Source organism: Megalobrama amblycephala, linkage group LG1 (genome assembly GCF_018812025.1).
Source record: "Megalobrama amblycephala isolate DHTTF-2021 linkage group LG1, ASM1881202v1, whole genome shotgun sequence".
Taxonomy (NCBI): Eukaryota; Metazoa; Chordata; class Actinopteri; order Cypriniformes; family Xenocyprididae; genus Megalobrama; species Megalobrama amblycephala.
The window spans coordinates 13483908-13495148 of NC_063044.1; positions in this window are offsets into that span (position 1 = coordinate 13483908).

Consider the following 11241-nt stretch of genomic DNA (forward strand, 5'->3'; position numbering starts at 1 on the left):
ACCCATCAACGGATTTAAAGACGAATCTGTCCTATCAATACCTCCCTTGTGTTGACCGTCCATCGTGACCCGGTCACTCGTGACTCCGGTCAAAGTTTAAACTATGCTTAAGGACTCAATCTTGAATCTCAAAAGGGACAATTGTCGATTACTTAAAGTATTAACTATATACAGAATAATACATGCCATGATGTAATTACTAACATGTCTATTCAATGTATTCAATATGTGGGTTTTCTTCAAATGCATTATTGTAATCATTGTTTTAATTAGGTCAGTCTAGTAATATGTGTGTAAGAAGTGTGTCATGTTTGAGTTCTAAATGCAGAATTTATAATTCTCTGTAATTCTGTGTGAATTAAACATTGAAATTCAGTATCAGGAAAATATTAAGAAACTTTATATTGTTGTTAATAAAACAGGAGAATGTTCTGCAGATATCACGCGATGTGATCAATAGACAATAGACGAGGCGTGTCTAATCTCCGTAGCAACGTCTCATTGGAGGATCGCTCCTTTAAAACTATGCTGTCCGAACAAGCTAGTGCTGGAAGTCAGAAATAGGTCAGAAAGCGCTCGAAATCGGTCAGAAGCCGGACTGAAGCACAGTCGTTGAAGCCCGTTAGCCGAAGCACCGCTACTTTGACCACGGCGGAAAAGTCGCATGGGTCATTGATAACTGATTGACCGGGGCTGATTTTCCATCGAACACCCGACTTCAACCACGAGCTGCGCCGCTGATCATTCGACAGCCGTCACATCCAGACTCCAAAACACTTCGTGAAATATCTGACCAAAGTCTCCCAAGAAGAGAGCCGCTCAAGCCAGACGCTCAGCCAGCAGCATCCTTCAAAGCTTCCGCGCAACCCACAGGGCTTTCCCGAGAAGACGTCACCTGAAAGACAGCCAATCCAGAACGGGATTCCGCTGTACACGAGTCACGGAACAACCCGATTACCTCAGCTGTCACAGCAAACGCAGGTACAAGCAAACTTCTCTCTCTCTTGCTGGAAACTGGTGAAACTCCTTTAAACCTAAAGAATCAAGCCAAAGCTCTGCTTTTGTGATTTTCCTCAGGTTATGAGTTAAGTTAGCACTGAACTTGGGACTTTTCATAACTCATCAACTCCGCGAATGTATGTGCATGTATGTATGTGTGTGTGTGCGCGTGTGTGTTTAGCCTTAGTTTCCTGTAATCATTAGAAGTAGTCAATAAATCTTGTTTTGATTTTCACATATACGAGTTTCTTGTGCTGTGTGTCAAATTACTGCCTTAAACGTAAAAGATCAAGTTACCTCTTGCTTATAATATAATAATTACAATAATAACAATAATCATAATAAAATATTGTTACTGTTGGCCGCAGAATAATATTTTATCCAGAATTGGTAAAATACTCTAACCTCAATTTTCGCTGGACGAATAATTGATGGAGTGTTAAATATTAATTCTGAATCATTTAAAGTGAATCATTTACAGTTGATTCAATTCTTATTCCCTGTAACAATTAAATTGAGCTAATAAATAGGCCAAGTCCTTACAGAATGAATCTAAAAATGCTCTGGTCGCTTGCTCTGCTCCAGTCGACGCAGCCTGACTGACTGAGCGTGTTGCAGGTTCGGCGCGTAGATCTATGCTATGTACGCAAGGTTTTTTTTTAAGCGTTATTTTTTTTTTCAAATATATGAAAACAACTATATATTTTATAATGACTGTAATTACACATGTACATTAATATGTTTTAAATAGAATTACGATTACTGTAGGATATATGTAGCAGGGCATTCAGTAACTCTTGAAAAGACAAAAATAAAGTGTCAGTGTATTTCATTAGATTTTAACTTTTCCAGTTTTTCCACGGTTGATCAATCCGCTGTCTCATTCTGGTGTCTGTGTGTTTGTGTGGGTGTGTCTGGTTGATTGTTCTGTGTGGGCGTCGCCGCTGATTGTTGATCAGCGGCAGCTGTGTGCAATCATTATCTGCCTATTTAACACCTTGTCTTTCGTCTCGTGTTTGTCAGATCGTTGTTTGGAATCCTGGTGTGTGTGTCCTGTGCTCTCTCGTGTTTGTTTGTTCCCCGGAGTGGATTACCTCGTCGTTGTTTCCTGTTCCTGTTCTCCGTCGGACTCTCTCTTTGGATTGCACTCACGGATTCGGACGCACGGACTCACGGACTCACGACACCATCTCACCTCACCACAGGATTTCCAGCTGCCCATCGAAGTCCCTGCGTCACCACTCTCCTGCTACTGTCTCTCCTCGTTTAATGACTAACTCTGGTGTGAAGCTCTAATAAAGAGATTAACTTGCACTTGCATCTGTCATTCTTTCCGTGACAGAACGATCTGACCAACTATGGATGCAGCAAGTTCAGCAGCGTTGACGGAGTTCATCAATCACAGCATTTCTCGTATGGATCAACAACAGGAGAGTATCTCTTCAACCGGACGCGCTGTTCAAGCGCTGGTGACGCAGGTGTCCGAGCTCTCCCAGCAGCTTCAAGAACTTCGCGCTCCCACTGCGCCGCCCACGCCGCCGATTCCCCCCACACCTCCGGAGCGAATGGACCAGCCAGAGCCACGCCTCCCGGTTCCGCAGACCTACGCTGGTGAGCCAAACTTTTGCAGAGCCTTCTTGACCAGATGTTCCATGCATTTCTCATTGCAGCCACGCACATTTGAAAAAGAAGAATCCAAGGTGGCGTTCGTACTGACGCTTTTGACTGGTCAGGCTGCTTTGTGGGGAACGGCGGTGTGGGAGAACCAGGACCCGTGCTGCGCCTCGTTCCAGGCACTCGCCGCCGAGATGAAGAGGGTGTTTGACCGTGCGGTGGCGGGCAAGGACGCCGCTCGACAACTCACTGAGCTCAGACAAGGAAATCGCACGGTCGCCGAATACTCTATTGAGTTCCGCACCCTGGCGGCGGAGTATCGATGGAACGAGGAGGCGCAGTGGGATGTATTCCTGCATGGGTTGGCCGACCGTGTTCACAGAGAGATCTACGTGTTGGACCTTCCTCAAACCCTCAATGGACTCATCGATCTCGCCTTACGAGTGGATGCTCGCCTCCAGCGGCTGGAGCGTCTCGCTCTTCGCAGTCCTGTTTCCCGTGGAGCGGAGGGACGGTCGGCCAGCTCAGCGGACACGGTCGGCCCTTCATCCGATCCTGAACCCATGCAGGTAGGGAGAGCTCGGCTTTCCCGGGAGGAGAGAGAAAGGCGGAGATCCCAGGGATTATGTTTGTACTGCGGCGGAACGGGCCACTTCCTACGGTCATGTCCAGTAAAAGACCAAGCCCGGTAGTAATGAAGAGGCTACTATCGGGTGGGATCTCCGCCGAGAAGTCCTCACCATCCACTCTCCTTCCGGTAAGACTGAGATGGGCCACACACAACCTCACCTGCCAGGCACTCCTAGACTCTGGGGCTGAGGGGAACTTCATGGACACCGGCTTTGCACGCAACAACAACTTACCCACCATTCTACTCAACCAGCAGATCACAGTCAACGCACTCAACGGACAACGGCTCCCCAACATTTCTCAGTCTACCGATTCCATTACTCTCGTCACGTCTGGCAACCACACCGAAAGCATCAAGTTTCTTCTCATGGACTCCCCACTGGCACCCATTGTACTCGGACACCCTTGGCTCACTGAACACAACCCCAAGGTCGACTGGCAGCAGCACTCCATCACGGAGTGGAGCACTCATTGTCACAGGTCTTGTCTTTTGTCTGCTTGTTCCACTGTGTCTGCTTCTGTGTTACAGGAAGAGGTGGTGGATTTGTCAAACGTGCCCACGGAGTACTCGGATCTGAAGGAAGTGTTCAGTAAGTCCCGTGCTGCTTCTCTTCCTCCGCACCGTCCCTACGACTGTGCTATAGATTTAGTGCCCGGTAAGTCTCCGCCTAAAGGCAAATTATACTCTCTGTCCGCTCCGAGAGGGAGGCCATGGAGAAATATATTTCTGATTCTCTGGCAGCGGGGTTCATCCGTCCTTCCTCTTCTCCAGCGGGGGCGGGGTTCTTTTTTGTGGGGAAGAAGGATGGTTCCTTGCGACCTTGTATTGATTACCGAGGGCTGAATAACATCACGGTAAAGAATACTTATCCTTTGCCGTTGATGTCTTCAGCCTTTGAGAGGTTGCAAGGAGCATCCGTTTTCACTAAATTGGACTTAAGAAACGCTTATCATTTGGTTCGCATCAGGAAGGGAGATGAATGGAAGACTGCTTTTAACACCCCTAGGGGGCACTTTGAATACTTGGTCATGCCCTTCGGGCTGTCCAACTCCCCGGCGGTCTTCCAGGCACTCGTCAATGACGTGTTGAGAGATATGGTCGACCAGTTCATTTATGTCTACCTGGATGACATATTGATTTTTTCTTCATCTCTCCAGGAACATGTGCAACACGTCAGACGAGTGCTTCAACGTCTGTTAGAGAATGGGCTTTTTGTCAAGGCGGAGAAATGCGATTTTCATGCACAGTCTGTTTCTTTCCTAGGGTACATCGTCTCGTCTGAGGGAGTGCGCATGGATCCTGACAAAGTTAAGGCTGTGGTGGATTGGCCAAGTCCAGATTCCCGTAAGGCCCTACAGAGGTTTCTGGGGTTCGCCAATTTTTACCGGCGGTTTATTCGCAATTTCAGCCAACTAGCCACGCCTCTGACCGCCTTGACCTCCCCCAGAACGACGTTCAGGTGGTCCGATGCAGCGGAGGCTGCATTTACCAAACTGAAGAGTCGCTTCGTTTCGGCTCCCATTCTCATTGCCCCTGATTCCTCACGTCAGTTCGTGGTGGAGGTCGACGCGTCAGAGGTGGGGGTAGGTGCAGTGTTATCTCAGCGTTCTCCCACAGACGATAAGATGCACCCTTGCGCGTATTTTTCTCATCGTTTGTCTCCCGCCGAACGCAATTACGACATTGGTAACAGAGAGTTGTTGGCAGTCAAATTAGCGTTGGAAGAGTGGCGACATTGGTTGGAAGGTTCTGGGGTACCTTTTATCGTTTGGACAGATCACAAGAACTTAGAGTATATCCGATCAGCTAAAAGACTTAACTCCAGGCAGGCTCGGTGGGCACTTTTTTTCGGACGATTTGATTTTTCTCTCTCGTACCGCCCGGGCTCCAAGAACATCAAGCCCGATTCTTTATCTCGCATTTTTGACCCTTCCGAACGCCCGTCTACTCGCGAGTGTATTCTTCCTGAGACATTAGTGGTCTCCACTCTTACATGGGAGGTCGAATCGAAGGTCTTGGTGGCCTTAGAAGGGGTAACGCCTCCGCCCGGTTGCCCACCGAATCGTTTATTTGTGCCGGAGAGGTTGAGGTCCTGCGTTATCAAATGGGGTCACTGTTCCAACGTAGCTTGTCATCCAGGGGTTAATCGTACCAGGTTTTTGGTTAAGCAACGATTCTGGTGGCCTGCCATGGCTCGTGACATTCGCAGTTTTGTTTTGGCTTGCTCGGTTTGCGCCACTGGTAAGACTTCCAACCGACCCCCAGATGGGTTACTCCAACCGCTGTCTGTCCCTTCGAGACCCTGGTCCCACATCGCGCTAGATTTTGTCACCGCCCTCCCACCCTCTCAGGGTTACACGGTCTTTTTGACCGTAGTGGACCGGTTCTCGAAGGCGACTCATTTCATTCCCTTAACCAAATTACCCTCTGCTAAGGAGACAGCGGTAACTGTCGTTGACCACATCTTTCGGTTACATGGCCTCCCGGTAGATGTGGTGTCCGACAGGGGTCCCCAATTTGTGTCCAAATTTTGGCGAGAGTTTTGTAGATTACTGGGGGCGACTGTCAGTCTTTCATCTGGGTTCCATCCCCAGACCAATGGTCAAACCGAGAGAGCCAACCAAGATTTAGAGAGAATGTTGCGATGTTTGGCTTCCAAGAATCCTTCCTCCTGGAGCCAACAACTCTCTATGATTGAGTACGCACATAATTCGTTACCAGTGTCTTCCACGGGCCTCTCACCGTTTGAAGGTAGTGTAGGTTACCAGCCACCTGTTTTTCCCAGTCTGGAATCCGAAGTCGCGGTCCCCTCCGCTCACGCCTTTGTCCAGAGGTGCCACCGCACTTGGAGTAGAGCCCGTGAGACTCTTCTGCAGGTGAGGGCGCGCACCAAGGCTAAGACTGATCGCCACCGGTCGAAGCCTCCCGTATACGTCGTGGGTCAAAAAGTGTGGCTTTCTACCAAGAATATTCCGCTCCGCTCCGTTTCTAACAAGTTAGCTCCCAAATTTATCGGCCCGTTCCCTGTCACCAAGATCATTAGTCCGGTGGCAGTCCGACTCAAACTTCCTCCAGCGTACAGGAGAATTCATTCCGCCTTTCATGTCTCCAAAATTAAACCTGTGTTTCATTCACATCTTAATCCGCCCACTCCGGTTCCCCCACCGCCGCGACTCGTAGACGGGGAACCCACTTATTCGGTCAATCGTATTCTGGACTCTAGGCGGAGGGGACGTGGATTCCAGTACTTGGTGGACTGGGAAGGTTACGGTCCGGAGGAGAGAAGTTGGGTTCCTGCTAGGGACATCCTGGATCACTCCCTTATCGATGATTACAATCGACAGGTAGGTGGTTCTGGGAACGCCGTGAGGCGTTCCTAGGAGGGAGGGTACTGTCACGGTTGATCAATCCGCTGTCTCATTCTGGTGTCTGTGTGTTTGTGTGGGTGTGTCTGGTTGATTGTTCTGTGTGGGCGTCGCCGCTGATTGTTGATCAGCGGCAGCTGTGTGCAATCATTATCTGCCTATTTAACACCTTGTCTTTCGTCTCGTGTTTGTCAGATCGTTGTTTGGAATCCTGGTGTTGTGTCCTGTGCTCTCTCGTGTTTGTTTGTTCCCCGGAGTGGATTACCTCGTCGTTGTTTCCTGTTCCTGTTCTCCGTCGGACTCTCTCTTTGGATTGCACTCACGGATTCGGACGCACGGACTCACGGACTCACGACACCATCTCACCTCACCACAGGATTTCCAGCTGCCCATCGAAGTCCCTGCGTCACCACTCTCCTGCTACTGTCTCTCCTCGTTTAATGACTAACTCTGGTGTGAAGCTCTAATAAAGAGATTAACTTGCACTTGCATCTGTCATTCTTTCCGTGACAATTTCCTCACGTTTTACCACTGATTTTTAGTGACAGTCGATATGCATGGGCTACTGGCGATGAGAGTTTCCCCCCTCCCCTCTCCTCTCACAGCCACCACGCCCATTTAAGTTGCATTTTTCAAAAAGATTGTGAGCTAGACTTGAGCTGAAATGATGTCTTTGCAACACAGTGACCACTTTCAAGGCCCAGAAAGGTAGTAGTCTATCAGAGGTCAGATAGCTCAAGGATTTCACCAAATATATCTTCATTTGTGTTCTGAAGATGAACGAAGGTCTTATGGGTTTGGAGCAACATGAGGGTGAGTAACAAATGACAGAATTTTCATTTTTGGGTGGACTAACCTTTTAAAGTTATGACCAGTCTTAAATAAATAAATTAGATGACTAACTTGTAAGACCAGTTTATGCAACAGCCATTGGTTACACTGTTTAATTTGGCAGTACAGTTACAGAAAAATAATTAGTTTAAAAGAGATATTGATTGTATTACTTTATCATTAATAATTGTAACCTTATCTTCTTACTTTTACTTTGATTCTTTATCATTTTGCCAAATTATTTCAGTTATTACAGAGAACCTTGCAGCCCATCACAGCTAAAGATTTGCATTTCAATGGCTCAAACCTGTTACTTCAAATCATGTTTTGAAAATAGCAATAAAGGCCTGAGATGGAATAATATAGCTCTAACAGAAGAGTGTTTTAAGGACAAAAACCTGAGAAATAATTTTAAATAAAACCACATAAAAATGTCTTTGAGGACCTGCTCTGCATTGTGGCTGCATTACCACCTTTTCCATAATTCGACAGCCCATCATCAACCCTTCATAATAAATAAAAAAAGAAGAAAGAGCTGGGTCTAACCTGCTCCTGGCCTTCTCTTAGTAACGTAAGCTCCTGCTCCACTTCATCCACATGGCTGGTTGCCTTGGCAACCTCAGCTCTCTCCAGGTCAGGAGTTGCTCAATGTGTTGCCATTTCTCCTGAAGTGCCGTAGTGCCAGAGATCTTCCTAACATACCTTGTGGACTTCTCCGTCAACTTCAGAGAGAAATCCATTCAAGAACTTAAAAACTACTTCAGATAATGTATTGCCTTCATTCACTTACATAAGATTTTCTCAGTGATGTGGTAACATCATGTCCATGATTGTTCAGACATGACCCTCACTCTAAATCAAAACTTACAGTTACAGACATTATTGAAAGTTTACCTTTGCTAAAGACTATCTTTCACTAAAAGTGTGTTTGCAAAGTTTGTATCCAATTGTGACAAGGTCAGATACCACACTCTGTTGAAAATAAACTTCCCAAGTGTTAGAATGCCAGGAAGGTATTCAATGATGATGTTCTTCCACAACTGAGAAGTGCAAAATATTTGGAAAACGTTATTTTTCAAGTGATCCTGTAGTAGTAACTCTTCCTTCATCAACATGCGCCAGTGGGCGGTCAATGAGACAAAAGAGGATCTGTGCTGATGCTGATGTATTCATCTTTATTTATTATATAGTCTGATATGCTGCATTTTTCAGAGTGAAGCACAAATGGATTTGGGAATGCAACGTGAACCAGTTTCACTTGTAAATATGATTGGCATATGATTCAGCGACGCTGAGAGATTAATGGAAAGACGAATTTTTTCAGCAAAACTTTACATTTGCTTTTTACAGCACCAACTTGTGGCAGATTCTCACCAAATTTAAATTCACAGCTTAATCTAGACAGTATTTGCTAAATTTCACAACGGTCAGCCAATCTAGGGTGCGTTTCCCAAAACGATGGTCACAAGTTCTGTCATTACCAATGGAGTTCAAAAGGAACTTGTGACCATAGTTGGCTAACAATGCTTTTGGGAAACGCACCCCCAGATTGATGTTTTAAGCTGCTGAAATAGTTTATCCAAGTGATTTGAAAAATATCTTAGCACCCAATTTCAACTTGATTGATCGTATGTCTAGAGCAGGGATGGACAACTCCGGTCCTGGAGGGCCAGTGTCCTGCAGAGTTTATCTCCATCCCTGATAAAAACTCACTTGCCTATAACTTTCTACTAATCCTAAAGACCTTGATTAGCTGGTTCAGGTGTGTTTGATTAGGGTTGGAGCTAAACTCTGCTGGATACTGGCCCTCCAGGACCGGAGTTGTCCATCCCTGGTCTAGAGTGTTAAAAGCATTTATCTGTTGGAGTGCTCCCTGTGGGCAGAATATGACATCACTTGGCATGTGTCCTCGGAACATTGATCAGCTGTCTGTGGATCAAGTTTCATTAAGTTTGCACTTTGCATTTGGCAGATATAGGTCTATTTGTTAAAAGGCAGACTGTTTAATAAGATATAATAACTGATGGCAAAACCCATTTGCAAATACATCCATAGTGCTGTTTGTATCCCAAAAATGACACAGCTTTAGCATGCTTAACAGGGCCAAAATATGTAACCAAAAATAGGTACGGTAGGCATGTGAGGTGGCATTTGTAACTCACCAGTCCTGTATGGCTCGGTTTGCAACTAGCAGAGGAGGCTACAGAGCTCATGGAGCTGATGGAGGCACGAGGGCTACGTTTCAGTCTTCCCGGTGTGGTCGATGTCTTCCTTGCAGTGGTCTTTGCCTTCGCTGGGTTAGTGGAGGGAAAGATTATACGGGTCACCTTGTGCACAAAGAGGCCATACTTGGATGTATTTGTGTATCATCAGGTATTTCCATTGTCAGCCCATGTAAAACCCCTAATGTTCTCTCTAGATTATCTACCTTTACTAATGTAAGAACAGGACACAATACCTGGTTCCAGTCACAGCACCATCATTCTTTCCAAAGGGCTCATCCAGCTCAACTCCACACCATTCACCCTTGGCAAAATCAGTTTCGCCTAAGAAACACACTAAGAAATAACACTCACCAGCACTCGATCACTGATCTTCAGCTCCCGATCCTCTTTCGTGACAGAACCAGACTCTGACAGATTGGACACAGTTTTTTTCCCCCGACTGCACCAGGGGTGCGTTTCCCGAAAGCATCGTTAGCCAACTATGGTCCTAAGTCCCATTGAACTCTATTGGTAACGACGGAACTTGCGACCATAGTTCGCTTTGGGAAACGCACCCCAGATCTGATGCAGGTGGAGCTGTTTTAGTGGGTAAGTAAAATTGTGTTTATATAGCATTAACACTACAAGGCACAAAGTGCTTTACACAATATAAAAACACAATCAGTAACATACAATAATGAAGAGCCTTACACACTATAAATACACAAGCTATCCACCAACACAAAAGCACAAGAATACATCACAAAATACTAAAAGCACATCTATACAAGTAAGTTTTCAAACAAATTTATAAAACAGACACATTTAGAAGATCTGATATCAACTGGCAAACTATTCCATAGTTTTGGAGCCATCATCACAATCTCCTTTGGTTTTAGATCTCGTTCTTGGAAAAGCAGCAGTTTGTTTAAAGATCCAAGACATTTCCCAGTTTCATAAGGTCTCAGAAGCTCAGTTAAATAAATAGGTGCCAAACCATATAACACTTTATATGTCAACAATAAAAATCAATCCTTAAATAAACAGGTAACCAATGTAAAGACGCTAAGACACGTGTAATATGATTAAATAACTTTGTTGGTGTCAGTAGTCTGGCTGCAGCATTCTGCACTAACTGTAAACACGATAAAATATGTCGGTTCAAAGAAAACAGCGTCACAATAATCAAGACGGGAAGAAAAAAAGCATGAATATGCTTCTCTGTATTATTAAAATTCAAAAACCGCCTCACCTTGGAAATATTTCCTAACTGATAAAAAGACTGAACCAAATTTTTTTTGTGCGAAAAATTGTTTATTGAATAATCATTTAAAATAAAAAAAAAAAAGATATACAGCATATCAGAATGCAACCTCCCACCCACCAGGTAGACTTACGCTGTGCTGAGAAATTACAAGACATCGCAGTGACATTTACAACAAATAAATAAAATACAAGGATATAAAACAAAGAATTTACATCAAAAAGAGAGAAAGGCTTTAAAAACAAAAGGTAGCACTTTGCTCCATGTATGTGAGCTGTTGATAACTCCAAAGAAATAATATCCAGCAAATATAAGGCCCATACACACACCTGC